The 12648-nt window shown below is 39.9% G+C and overlaps 1 protein-coding gene and 1 pseudogene across 13 annotated transcripts in view; one reads left to right on the top strand and one right to left on the bottom strand.

The window, feature by feature from the left end:
* Positions 1-12648, bottom strand: part of PTPRF (protein tyrosine phosphatase receptor type F) — a 686838-nt gene that overhangs the window by 273024 nt on the left and 401166 nt on the right. The window lies entirely within an intron of this gene.
* On the top strand, positions 2062-2123 carry LOC149316172 (U6 spliceosomal RNA; annotated as a pseudogene).

The raw sequence follows: 12648 nt of genomic DNA, 5'->3' as shown, positions 1-12648 counted from the left end.
GAAAGTTTAGCTGTAAAAATTAGGCATTTAGTTTGATCCATTCTTTATTTTCCATGCAGTGCCTAAACTGCTTCTTCCTTTTCAAGTACTATTTAAATATATTTTGTCTTGGGATTCACAAGACGGTACTCAGTTCTCCATTTGAAACTGTTCAACTGCTTGAATCCATATGTTCAAAGGAGCTTTGGGTTCACATTGCTTTTGAAAGTATATATACAACCAACTACAATGAATTATTTGAAATAAATATCATAGTGATTCCTGAAAGTGGTCTCCTTGCCAATAGTAATAATACAATGTCATATATGCCAGTGTGGCATAGTGGTTTGAGCACTGGACTAAGACTCTGGAGAACAGTGTTCAAATCCCCACTCAGCCAAGGAAATCCACTGGGTGACCTTGGCAAAGTCACACTCTCTCAGCTTCAGAAAAAGGTAATGACAAACCCCTTATGAACAAACCATGCCAAGGAAACCCTGTGATAGGCTTGCCTTAGGGTCACCATTAATTAAAAATAACTTTACACACAACAACAACAAATGATGTTTAAAAGACTCTCCTTCCTTTCTTCTGTTTTGGATCAAGACTCTCAGAAGTCCTCATTATTTCTTATGTTATGTGAGACTGACAGAAGTTGTACACAAAAGTGTATGTAAGGTGGTGAAGGCTGGTAAGTGACCAGGCCACCTGTATCATAAAATTCCTGGGATTAATATGCAAGATAGTGTGCTTATCTAAGCAGAAACCTCCTCTGATGACTGATCACAATATATTAACAACAGTGCTTCCATTGTTCTTTCATTTTTCTTGACAGAATATACATCAAAATCCATACAATTCTCTTACCATACATACATACATACAAAACACACGCTAAGGTGTTGTGCTCTAGAAAGCTAGAGTGTATACATACGCTGCTTAAACATTCAGTGGAATTGATAGGCTTTGTCTTCAGTACCAATGAGTAAGTATTAGATAAGAAATGCTGTCTTCATCCCCCTGCTACAGTGCCAGGAGGAGACAGGGACCTCACTGCATTGCTTGGAAAGCACAGAGCACCATCTGGTAGGTTTTTGCTGTTTGAGCTAGTTTGGGCACAGACAGCTTTGTGCCTGCATTTTCAGTTTGGAACGAGTTGTGAATCACTAATTCAGAACTTTTCAATCAGCCATCCCATTACCAGCTTACATGGACTATCACCTGTTCTCTTTTCCCCCTGCCTTACTCAAGACATTGCATCTTCAAGCATAGACTGCAGAATCCAGCTACCTATCAGAAACCTGTCACTAATTATTTAATTTGCTCTCTGTATATACTGTGTTATCCATGTTCTGCTTGCTTGTAACAGCTGCCTGTCTCCAAGGTTGGCCAAAAGCATTTTATCCATTAAAAGAGTTCTTTTTGACTGTAAGTAGGCTATCAGGAGATTGAATGCTCTATAGCAGAGCTAAGAAACCTGTGGCCCTCTGGACATTGTTGATTTCCACTCCTATCAGCCATACAAGCATGGCAAATGGTTAGGAATGATGGGAGTTGGAATTCAGTATTGTTTGGAGGGCCAATGATTCCCAACACTTGCTAGAAAACAACTATGGGAAGTTTAATAGCAGGTGATAATGTGCCAAATACTTTACCTACACTCCACAAGGGCTTCTGAGTAGCTTCCATTTCAGATGGATGATAAGATTCTAAAGGATTCATCTTATTGTTGGCTGACAGTATCCTACTCACTAAATAGGCCCAGTACAGCCTCTATGCTCCCTGTAGAATGTAGGTGCACAGAGCAAAGGTCAAGTTCCAAGGCATGATCCCTAGCTGGGAAAGTGAAGATAACCTGATATGCTGTTGCAGGAACTTGGGTACTCTGACCAACGTGAAAAGAATAGATGTGAAATGCTTCTACCATTGTTAAAAACCACCTCTGACCCTACATTTCCTGGAAGCAGGATGTAAGCCTCCGAACATCCCCTGATATATTTATTAATTCAACTATAGTTTGATATAACATTAGGTGCCAGCATCAGTGGATGTAGCTACAATGGGATACGTAGCACTGGAACAGCACTCGCTTCGGCAGCACATATACTAAAATTGGAACGATACAGAGAAGATTAGCATGCCCCTAATTAGGAGCCCTGGTGGTTCAGTGGTTAAATGCGTGTACTGCAGCCACTCACTCACAAACCATAAGGTTGCGAGTTCAATACCAGCAAAGGGCTCAAGCTCGACTCCTTAAAAGGTCACTAAAACGACTACCCAGATTGTTGGGGGCAATTAGTTTACACTTTGTAAACCGCTTAGGAAGTGCTTAAGTGCACTAATAAGCGGTATAGAAATGTATTTGTTATTGCTATAGGTAGTGCGAGTGACATGTAGACCCATTCCTTCTTTATGAGAAGTTGTAATCAAAAACACATGCTAAGGTGTTGTGCTCTAGAAAGCCAAGGATTACAAACAGGAAGGAAAATTTCAAGCACTTGCCAGCAATTTTTCAGAGACTTGCACAACACTGGGGAAGAGAGACTGAATGTTGGTGCAAGTGTCATACTGCAGCTTTATCAGTATGGTTTGCCTCCTCAGTCAAATGGCTCAGGACTTTTCAACATTGACAGCCAACCTTCACTAATTCTATAAATAAATGTAAATGTATGTCAGAGTGAGTTATAATCTCTACATTCTACAGTATAGCTTGACTTTTTTTTTAAGTACTGCATACTTTCTATACAATGACTATGGTTCCTTTTTTCATTTAAAAATGTTGTTTAAACATACTCTGCCTTGGGATTCAAGACTATACTCAAAACAAAATAAAAAATGATGTGTGGAAGTTACATCTCATGTCATGAGAGACTTGTAAAGGTAGCATGATATTTTTGCTTTGTAAAATAAAATGCAAGGACTCATATTTAAAGTGAAGGAGAAATCCCACCAGGAGGAAAAAATAACTGCAGCAAATAAACTGGCAAGCATGCCAGCCATTCTGCCACTTATTAGACACTGAGTGTTTTCCAAAGTCAGCATGCTGCTTTTAATGCTATGCAAACTGCACTGATATGCTGATCCACAGAGTGGCAGCACAGTTAGAATTACAATGCTAGTAAGTGCGAGAGTACAGCTACCTCTCGATATCAAAACTGGGGCTTCTCCACTGAGCTTGCTAAGCAAGAACTTGGAGAGATTTCAGTCCAGCTGGGCCAATGTGATAAAGGGATTGAAACCACAGAGGAAAGGATTAGCATGACAGATGAATACAGTGCAGTTTTTCCATGGCAAAAGCTAACCCAGCTCATCAAGGAGCTGGAAGATTGGGGGGAGGGAGGGAGGGATCATATACTGCCACATTAGTTTCCTTAACACAGCGATCCTATTCCATGGGACAAAGGACGATTAAATACCTACTCTGGTCTTCTAACACAAAAAACAAACTGAGCTGGCAAGAAGTGTCCAAAAGAGCTACCAAGCACTCTGTAATATAAAATTCTCAGGAGACTTTTCATTTCACTAGGGAGCTATCCATAGTTTGCAATCCCTTTGGTGTAGAAGCAAGGGGAAATCTCTTGGGGTAAACAATAAACAGAAAGTAGAATACTTGATTTTAAAGCATGCTTGCTTTTTTAGAATATATTTAAAGTAGTAAAACCTAATTCAGCTGCTGCCCTTGAGCTAAACTTTGATTATATATAGACAATTCCTAGCTATCCAAATTATGGGCCTTCCACACTCCTTGTGATCCGCCTTGAATCTCATCTAGCCGCCTTGAATCCCATCTTAGCAGAAAGACCCAATATAAATTCAATAAATAAATAAAATAGTAGGTCCGTTAACTTCTGAAAATCAACCACAGACCTCAATCGGATAAACGAGATAATGCATCTATGCTTTTTTATATCTGGGTTGTGTCATCCACCAGTCAGCATATACACAATTACTTAAATGCTGATTTCTTGGAAAATTCCATAGTTTATTGCACAAAAAGCTTAAAAGCAGTTTAAGAATTGATTTTTTTTTTTTTTTTTTGTCCTGGAAGAGAAGTTTCTTTTAACCAAAGACACTCCAAAGACAGCACTTCTTATTTATAAGGGTTAGTAAATGATTCATTTCTGCTAATACTGGCATCTAAATGTAGGGATATATTTGTCCTGGAATAACCCTGAAAGTGGCAATTGAGCTAATGGGAGATAATGGCTGAGGTGAAAAGGTTTATTTACCATTACCAAAAAAGAAAAAAGGGGAAATGGATATATTGTTTCAATAGATTTCAAAAAGTAACCTCTGCTCTACTGTGACAAATATGAACCCTTTCCACTAGGCTGGCATGTTTTTAGAGTTGAGTAAAATAGTTACTTGTGGATAGTGAAGCTAGTACAATGTGAGAGGGCTACTAAGATACATAAACATCTGTGGGTTTCAGTGACCTATTAAAAATAAGCTTGAAAGAGAGTAAAAAATAAAATAAATTAGTTCTATTTGTTTATGCATGTGACTTCAAGTCACCTATCGACATATGGTGACCCTATGGATTTCATAGGGTTTTCTTAGGCAAGAGGTAGTTTTGCAAGACCCTTCTTCTGAAAGATAGCCTACAACCCCTAGTACCCACTGGCGGTCTCTCATCTAAGTACTAACCAGGACTGATTCAAGATCAGATGGGATCTAGTGCCTTTAGGGTGGTTAGGTTTTTAGCTTATTAAGCCCTAGTTAATTTTGTATTTTGGACATCTTACAACAGAACATTTTTTTTGGGGGGGGGAACACTTGATAACCAAGTATGGGCCAGTACAGACTGCAGACTGACACTAAAAGCCGCCTTGCCATCCGAGCACTACAAAGCTGCAGCGGAAATGGCACCCTTTTGCCGGCTTAAAAAAGAGTGGCATTTTGCAGCCTCTTTTCAGCCAGTAAGTAGCTGGATTGGGGCTGCCACGTATGGCCGCCATGGCCCTGATCTAGCGTTCAAAGGGGAGGCGTGGAGCCGCCCCTTCAGGGCCACCTGTTTCAGCCCTAAGTGAACCTCAATCGTACTAAATTATTCACTATATCTGTAGACCCCATACAGAGAAAGAAATGATATGATAAATGTGCATTAGCTAATACTGATAGTGATTTGCTGATATTGGTCAGAATCTTATAATCTGATAAGATATTTAAGGGGCAGGTTTTTTCTTTAGAGCACTATTGTCTCCATTATCTATTTGAATTAGAGCTGCATTCTTGTCCCTTTTCTATATAATGTTTATATAAAAGGGATAAAAAAATTACAAGGAAAAAACCTTTCTCCTCCTCTACATTTATTCTAATGATATGGTGTTTTCTCGCAATTCAAATTGCTTTAGGAAGACTACTATCTGTCTAGAGTAATACTTCTTGGAAAAATGGTTAATTATTTGCAAAACTAAAGTTCTCTTTGATAGCAAAGCAGTCTTATACACAGTATTTGAAATCATATGAGACTGAACAGGTACAGTATTTCCCCTATTAAGCAGTCTTGTTTATCCCCACAGGTAGCTGGAGTAAGCATTTTTAGTCATCCAGGCTGAAAAGTCAATCAAACTATTTTAGGTATTATAGGCGCTTTACAGACCGCCCAAAAAGGGCAGTCTGCTGGCACCTCCATTTCTGTCGTCGGGAAGCCTCAGCCTCCAGATGGCAAGGCTTCCTGGCGGCCGAAAAAGAAGCCCCAAAAAGGGGCTTCTTTTTGTGCCGTGGAAATGATGCCACAAGGCGCCAATGGCACACTCGTGGCGTCATTTCTGTGGCACGACATGTGGACGCTAAGCGTCTGATACGTCAAAATGGTGGCACCCATGTAGAATGGGCGTTGCCATTTTGTATGTGCTCGGCGCGTACTTGGGTTAGGGGCGTCTGGAAAGGATGCCCCTTTCTAACCCTAGTACGTGCCAAGCACGTACTTTCCGCCCGTGTGGAACGGGCCTCACATTGGTTTCACTCTTATCCATTATGGAAAATGTAATGTCAAAACAATACCCTCAAGTTTTTACATGGATCTGGAATCTGGGACTTTACACCATGCTGCATATTTAAAAAAATGAAATAAGTATTTCAACCGCTGTAATGAATGTGTGTCAGAATTTATTCACTGGATCAAACTTCAAAAAGGTACAGCACCAGTGTTCTGTTTGACTATCCATTTAAATTCCTCTCAACAGATTTTACTGATTGAGAAACTCAGCCAAGTGCTTTATAGCTATAGGTTCCTTTTCTAGAAACTGGGCCAGACCATGTGACTATTTTATATATATTATGTAAATATATTTATATCTATTATATATTACTGTAATTCCTGTTCTTAGAATCAACCTCAAAGTATGCAATTTTAAATGTGTGTGTGTGTGTGTGTGTGTGTGTGTGTGTGACCCTTACATTGTATATATCACTATAAAGCCTTATTTTCTTTAAAACTGCTACTGGATTTGTAGAAACTACATACACAGTTAAAGACAACAGAAGCATTTGCTTTGCTTCCCTATCTCTGAGGTTCAGAAGCAGAAGTTTCTCTTCCCTGCCACCAACACCCCACAAAGCAAACAAACATACCCATGGGTCACATCCTTCAGGGAGCTGGGAAATTGTTTCTTGAATGAACCCAACATAGTCATCAGTCTTTGCAAATCTCATCCTTAGGATCAAAATGAACCAACCCATATTCAAAGCACTCAGAATCCTATCACCTTTGCAATATTCATTTTTTTTTTAAAAAAAAATCACTATTTCCCCCCCCCCCCACCCCACCCCACCCCACCCCACCGTACCCCCAAAAAAACTAAAAAGCAGAATTAGGGAGGAAATGAGCTTTCAGAACTACACTGTAATTTGTTCTACAAACCAAACGAGCAGCAAGAAAAATTAGAGTCAGAGACATGCATGGGGGTTCATTGTATTGATACCAGCTGCTAGAATACTATAATCACTTCTGGTAAACATTGCAACAAGCCTTTCATTTTGTACAGCCTGTGCCGCAGGCTAGAATCAAGAAACGGTCAATCAATAATAATGGTGTGGTTTGTTTTGTCTTGAAGAAGGGAAGGAAGGAAATGCTGGAGCGAAATTCCCTTTTCCACACATATTGTAGGTGAGCTATGAGTGAATGGGCTCCCTTTGACTCTGACCTGGTTTCTGAACAGCAGCTGAATGTGCCAATTTCTCAGCCTGCTAGGATTAAAGACCATAAATTGAAAGACTGTAAAGACTTGCAGAGTTTCTCAACATTTCTTTTTCTGCCTTGCCCTAAGCAACTGAAGGGAGAAGGGTCAAAGTGGAGGATGAGGATGGGGGTGGTCGTCATGCCTTGTTTCCAGGGACTCTAGCACAGGCAGTGAAACAGCAGGACAGGGGGGCATGCCAGTGCTTGAGAAAGACAGTGACACTCCCCAGCGGCCACAACACAGAGATATGGACCCAGTAATATCTAACGTAATGGAACATAGCCAAGAGAGATAAGGTTTGAGACACTTGGAGCATTTACACAGGAAATGCTCATTAATCAAGCAATAGCTACTAGAGGCTACCAGGCCATAAATAATACAACAACTCCCTCAAGAGCTTGTTGCTGACAACTGACCATTCTAGAGGAAGCAATGCTCTTGTTTCTTCACCCCTGGTTCATTTTTCTGTAGAACTTGGATCCTGCATTGTAAATTGACAATGCTATGAGATGCTCCCTTGGACTGATGTCTTGGTTTCTTCCTGCACCCTACTGACTTGGACTGCCTGACTCTGAGAACCATTACTGGCTGGTAAGCTTCTGTATATGACTCATCTCTAATGGACTTTGTTTAGTACCTTGCCCCTGGCTGGTCCCCAAGACAGGATAGAGGTGGTGGACTTAAGGATCTAAGCTAAGAAGCATGGCCACCTTTCTTCCTGTATGCTGTATGAGTAGCTCAAAACTGGTGTGTGTGTGCACATGCATATACACATGCACACATACAGACACTATACTGGACAATTCAGAGCTGGATGTACAGCACACTGCCACCTAAACCAAGCAGAGCAGGAGCAGGGCATTTATCTCTTTTTTCCATGTTACGGAGAGATAGAGAAAGATGGTCCTTTCTTTGTGTTTATGGTACATTTTGAATTTGTGTTTCTAGAGCTTCCTGCCTCTTCTTGCTTTTATCACATTTCCGACTTTTAAGTATTTCTAACACACACACACACACACACACACACACACACACACACACACTCATTAGGATTTTTCTTCTTGTTGTTGTGCAGGCTCACTACAAGTGATAAAATGGCTGTGAGAGATGAGTGCGCAGCGCTGGGTACAAGCTAAGTATATAATGCATGGCTATGGATTTAGAGAGCAAGCAGGCAAGACAACAAGCAAGGCTTGGGGTACTACTTAAGATGGCAGCATGTAAGTCTTCATGACCTATACCTATTAACATTTCTAAGGCTGAGCAAACATAACTTGAACTTCATTCTTGGCCAGTTTTTAGGTTTATTTATTTATTTAATTCATTTTCATGCTGCCTTTCTCCCAGAAAGGAACCTAAGGAATCTCACTATATATATATATATATATAGTGAACAGTTGCCTTCCTCTACACCTCTCAATTTCCACAGTGCAAAGTCCTTTCCACAACCAGTTCTTCAGCAATAATCCAAATTCTGGGTCCCTTCCAAGTCATTTTTCTCCTCTATACAATTAATGTATGATTTTCATTACCAGAAGATGTGTCGAAAGTCTAGGTCATAATGTTGCCCCCACCCTGCTAAAGAAGAGGTCTATCAAACAGTATTAGCCACAATAAGGTGATTATCTTCAGGTCTGGACTTCCTGAAAGTATCTAGTCCTGAAAAATTTTGCTTTTATAATTCTCAGGCTTTTTTCTCCTGGCATTCTCTTATTTTATTTATTTATTGGATTTCTATCACACCTTTCCCTCAAAATGGGATTCAAGATGGCTTACCACAATTTTAAAAGGATAAAACTAAAACATTAATTACAATATTTAACAATAATTAAATAGTGCTAGAATTGAAACATAACAACAACAAATAACATAGTTAAAACTATTTTAAAAATTTAAGCATTACAAACAGCACACCAATTACACACACAGGCACACACTGTATAAGTAAAACTCACACACTAAAAGCCTATCTAAATAAGTATGTCTTTATCTGCTGGTGAAAAGAGAGCTGGGAGGGGGCCAAGCTGGTCCCCAGTGGAAGGGAGTTCCACAGTCTGGGAGCAGCCACAGAAAAGGCTCCCTCCCAAGTCCCCATCAACTGCACTTGCAAAGGTGGTGGGACTGAGAGAAAGCCTTTTCCTGCCAATCTTAACACTCAGGCTGGTTTGTATAAGGAGATACAATCTTTCAGATAGTCTGGACCCAAGCCATTTAAGACTTTAAAACCAATCCTTTAAATTCTGCCCAGAAATGGATTGGGAGCCAATGTAACTCTTTCAGCAGGGCAGCCCCAGTCAACAGTGTGGCCTCAGCATTTTGGACCCTCTGAAGTTTCTGAACAGTTTTCAAATGCAGCCCTAGGTAGAGCGCACTACAGTAGTCCAAACGGCATGTAATTAAACATGTGTCACTATAGCCAGATCTGACTTCTCAAGGAACGGGCACAACTGGTACACTAGTTTCAACCATGCAAATGCACTCCTGGCCACAGTTGAAACCTGGGCATCCAGGTTCAGATCCAAATCCAGGATCACACCCAAATTGTGAACTTGAGATTTCAGGGGCAGCACAGGCTGAATCCCTATTCCATGATTTGCCCTCTGACTAAGAACACCAAAGTCTTGTCTGGATTAAGTTTCAATTTGTTCATCCTCATCCAGTCAATTACTGACAGCAGACACTGGTTTAGTAGAAAATCAACTTCCTTGGGATCAGATTATCCGATTACCTCTGCCTTTCTCTCTCTCCTCCCCCCCCCCCCCCCCGCCACCATGCAAATGCAGTTGTGTAGCTTCTCTACCACAGTATAGATGAAGGTAGTCTGGAACATACAGTTTTGCTCATCTGTCTCCACAATGAACAACATCTGCAGAAACTCCCTTTTCTAAACTGCTGTTAAATGTAAGGGTAGAGACCTTTTTAATTAGAAAGCCCTTTTGTTTTAATTGGCTGTCAGTGAGGTTTCTTAAATGGGGTGTGCTGTCTTTCCTCTTCATTATGTTTTAAATGTGTTTTTAAATGTTTTAAAATTAATTTTTAATATGTTTGTTTATTTAATTTTTTTTAACTTTTGTACTAAACATTGTTTTAGTTGTATTTTGTTTTAACTCACACAGTAAGCCACTGTAGGCCCCATACTGGGAGAAAAGCAGGCTATAACCTGAAGCAAAAAATGAGTGAATGAATAGAATCTCTCTTTTTCATATGTCCCTCTGGTGATCCTTACTGACTGCTCTCCCTTGGCAGTCCCTATCAACCAGGTCCACTTCTTTGTCCACCTAAAAATCTTCTCTCTCTCAGAAATGATGTGCAAAAGCTTATTACAGTATGACTTTTATGCTCTTTCCACACAAAGCTTTTATTATGAACCCCCCTGCCTCATTCATGGGTCAATGTGGTAAATCCTTCTGTTTGTAGTCTTCCACTGTTTTCTCAACTCTTCTTCCATGTTACCCTCTTCAGAGAAGATCCTAACAAATAGCTGAATAATGACCGTTAACTAGTGCTCCATTTGGAAGCACCCTTGGTTATAATGCTCTTGGCAACTGAACAACATTCCTGTGGGGCCAACCACAAATTACATGCAAATGTATTCAAAAGAGCCTAGAGGTCTGACCTTTTTCTGTTGGTTTTAAATGGGAATCTGGGAGGCTGGGGCTTTTAAATGGGGGGGGGGCAATTATATTCATTAAGTTGCTACTGGAAAGCCACTACTTTGAAAAAGGCACATAGATTCATGGAATTGGAAGGGGTTTTGTTAGCCATGTAGTCTAGTCCTCTGCCAGTGCAGGAATCCACAACTAAAACAACCCTGAGAGGTGGTCATCCAACATGTTTTTAAATCTCCTAGAATCCTCCTTCTGAAGTAGGCTATTTCACTGCTGAACAATGGTTACCACGCAGAAAGTCTTCATGAATTTTAGTAGAACCTACTTTCTTGTAATCTGAATCCACTGGTCCAAGTCCTATTCACAGAAGCAACAATAAACTGGTTTGTTCCATGTTCCATATGACAGTCCTTCAGGCATTTAAAGACAGCTATCACATCACCTCCACATTCCAAATGAAATGCTATAGTTAACACACGTAAAATCAATTCTAGTGTTAACCAAAAATGTGCCAACAAACAAGGGAAAGAAAAATGCAGGCCGAAAAGACTGGAAATGTTCAATATACATCTCCATCCACAAAAAGGAGACAGAAGAAGCTAAAGCAACTACAGGACCATAGCATTAATTTCCCATGCAGCAAAATTATGCTTAAACACAGACTCCAATCACATATGGAGAGTGAAATCCCAACAGTACAAACAGGGTTCAGGAAAGGATGATGCACTAGGGACCACACTGCAAACATAGGATGGTTAATGCAGAAAACCAAGGAATTCACAAACAAAACTGGCATGTGTTTGATAGACTGTAGCAAAGCCTTTGACTGCATCCATCATGAAAAGCTATGGAATGCTCTCAAAGACTTGGAAGTCTCACTACCTTTGATAGTTCTGATGAGAATCTGTACTCAGGACATTGGGCGACTGTTAGAACAGAACATGGAGAATCAGAATGGTTCCCAATTGGCAAGGGCATCAGGCAAGGCAGCATTTTATCACTCTACTTGTTCAACTTGCATGCAGAAAACATCATATGAACAGCAGGTTTAGATTTAGGAGAAGAAAGAGTGAAGATAGAAGGAAAGAACATAAATAATCTGAGATATGTGGATTGCACCATACTACTATTAGTGACAATTAATAAGGAAAGTCAAGGAAGAAAGTGCAAAGGCAGGCTTGCTGCTTAACAAAAAACAAAAAAACAAAAAAACCAACCAAAACCAAAAACAATTATCACAGAGGACATACATAAATTCAACCTAGATAACGAAGAAATAGAAATAGTTAAAGATTTCTCATACCTCGGATCAAACATTGATCAGAACAGAGACTGCAGTCAAGAAATAAGACTAGGAATGGGAAGGACAGCTATGAAGAAACTAGACAATATCTTAAAGGGCAAAGATGTATAATTGAGCACCAAACTTCGAATAATCAAAGCAAAGCCATAGTATTCCACATCACTATGTACAGATGTGAGAGCTGAACAGTGAAAAAAGCATATAAAAGAAAATCAACTCATCTGAGATATGGTGTTGGAGAAGAGTGCTGAGAATACTTTGGGCAGCCAAAAGACAAACAAATGGGTCCTTGAACAGTACAAGCCAGAAATACCCCTAGAAGCCAAGATTATCAAATTTAAGCTGTTGTACTTTGGCCCTATTATGAGAAGGCACAACTCATCAGAAAACATAATAATGCTAGGAAAGGTAGAGGGTAGTATAAAGAGAGGAAGACCACATGTTAGATGGCTAGACTCAATCAGGAAGGTCATGAACATGAATTCACAAGACTTAAGCAGAGTGGTTTACTCTTATCTATTTTATTGTTTGTATGTACAGCACTGTACAAATCTACAGCGCTATATAAATAAAG

Source organism: Sceloporus occidentalis, unplaced genomic scaffold (assembly GCF_023333645.1).
Source record: "Sceloporus occidentalis isolate IW3139 unplaced genomic scaffold, rSceOcc1.0.p SCAF_3, whole genome shotgun sequence".
Classification (NCBI taxonomy): Eukaryota; Metazoa; Chordata; class Lepidosauria; order Squamata; family Phrynosomatidae; genus Sceloporus; species Sceloporus occidentalis.
Note: the sequence above shows the minus strand (reverse complement) of the source record. Positions and strands in the feature narration are given on the sequence as shown.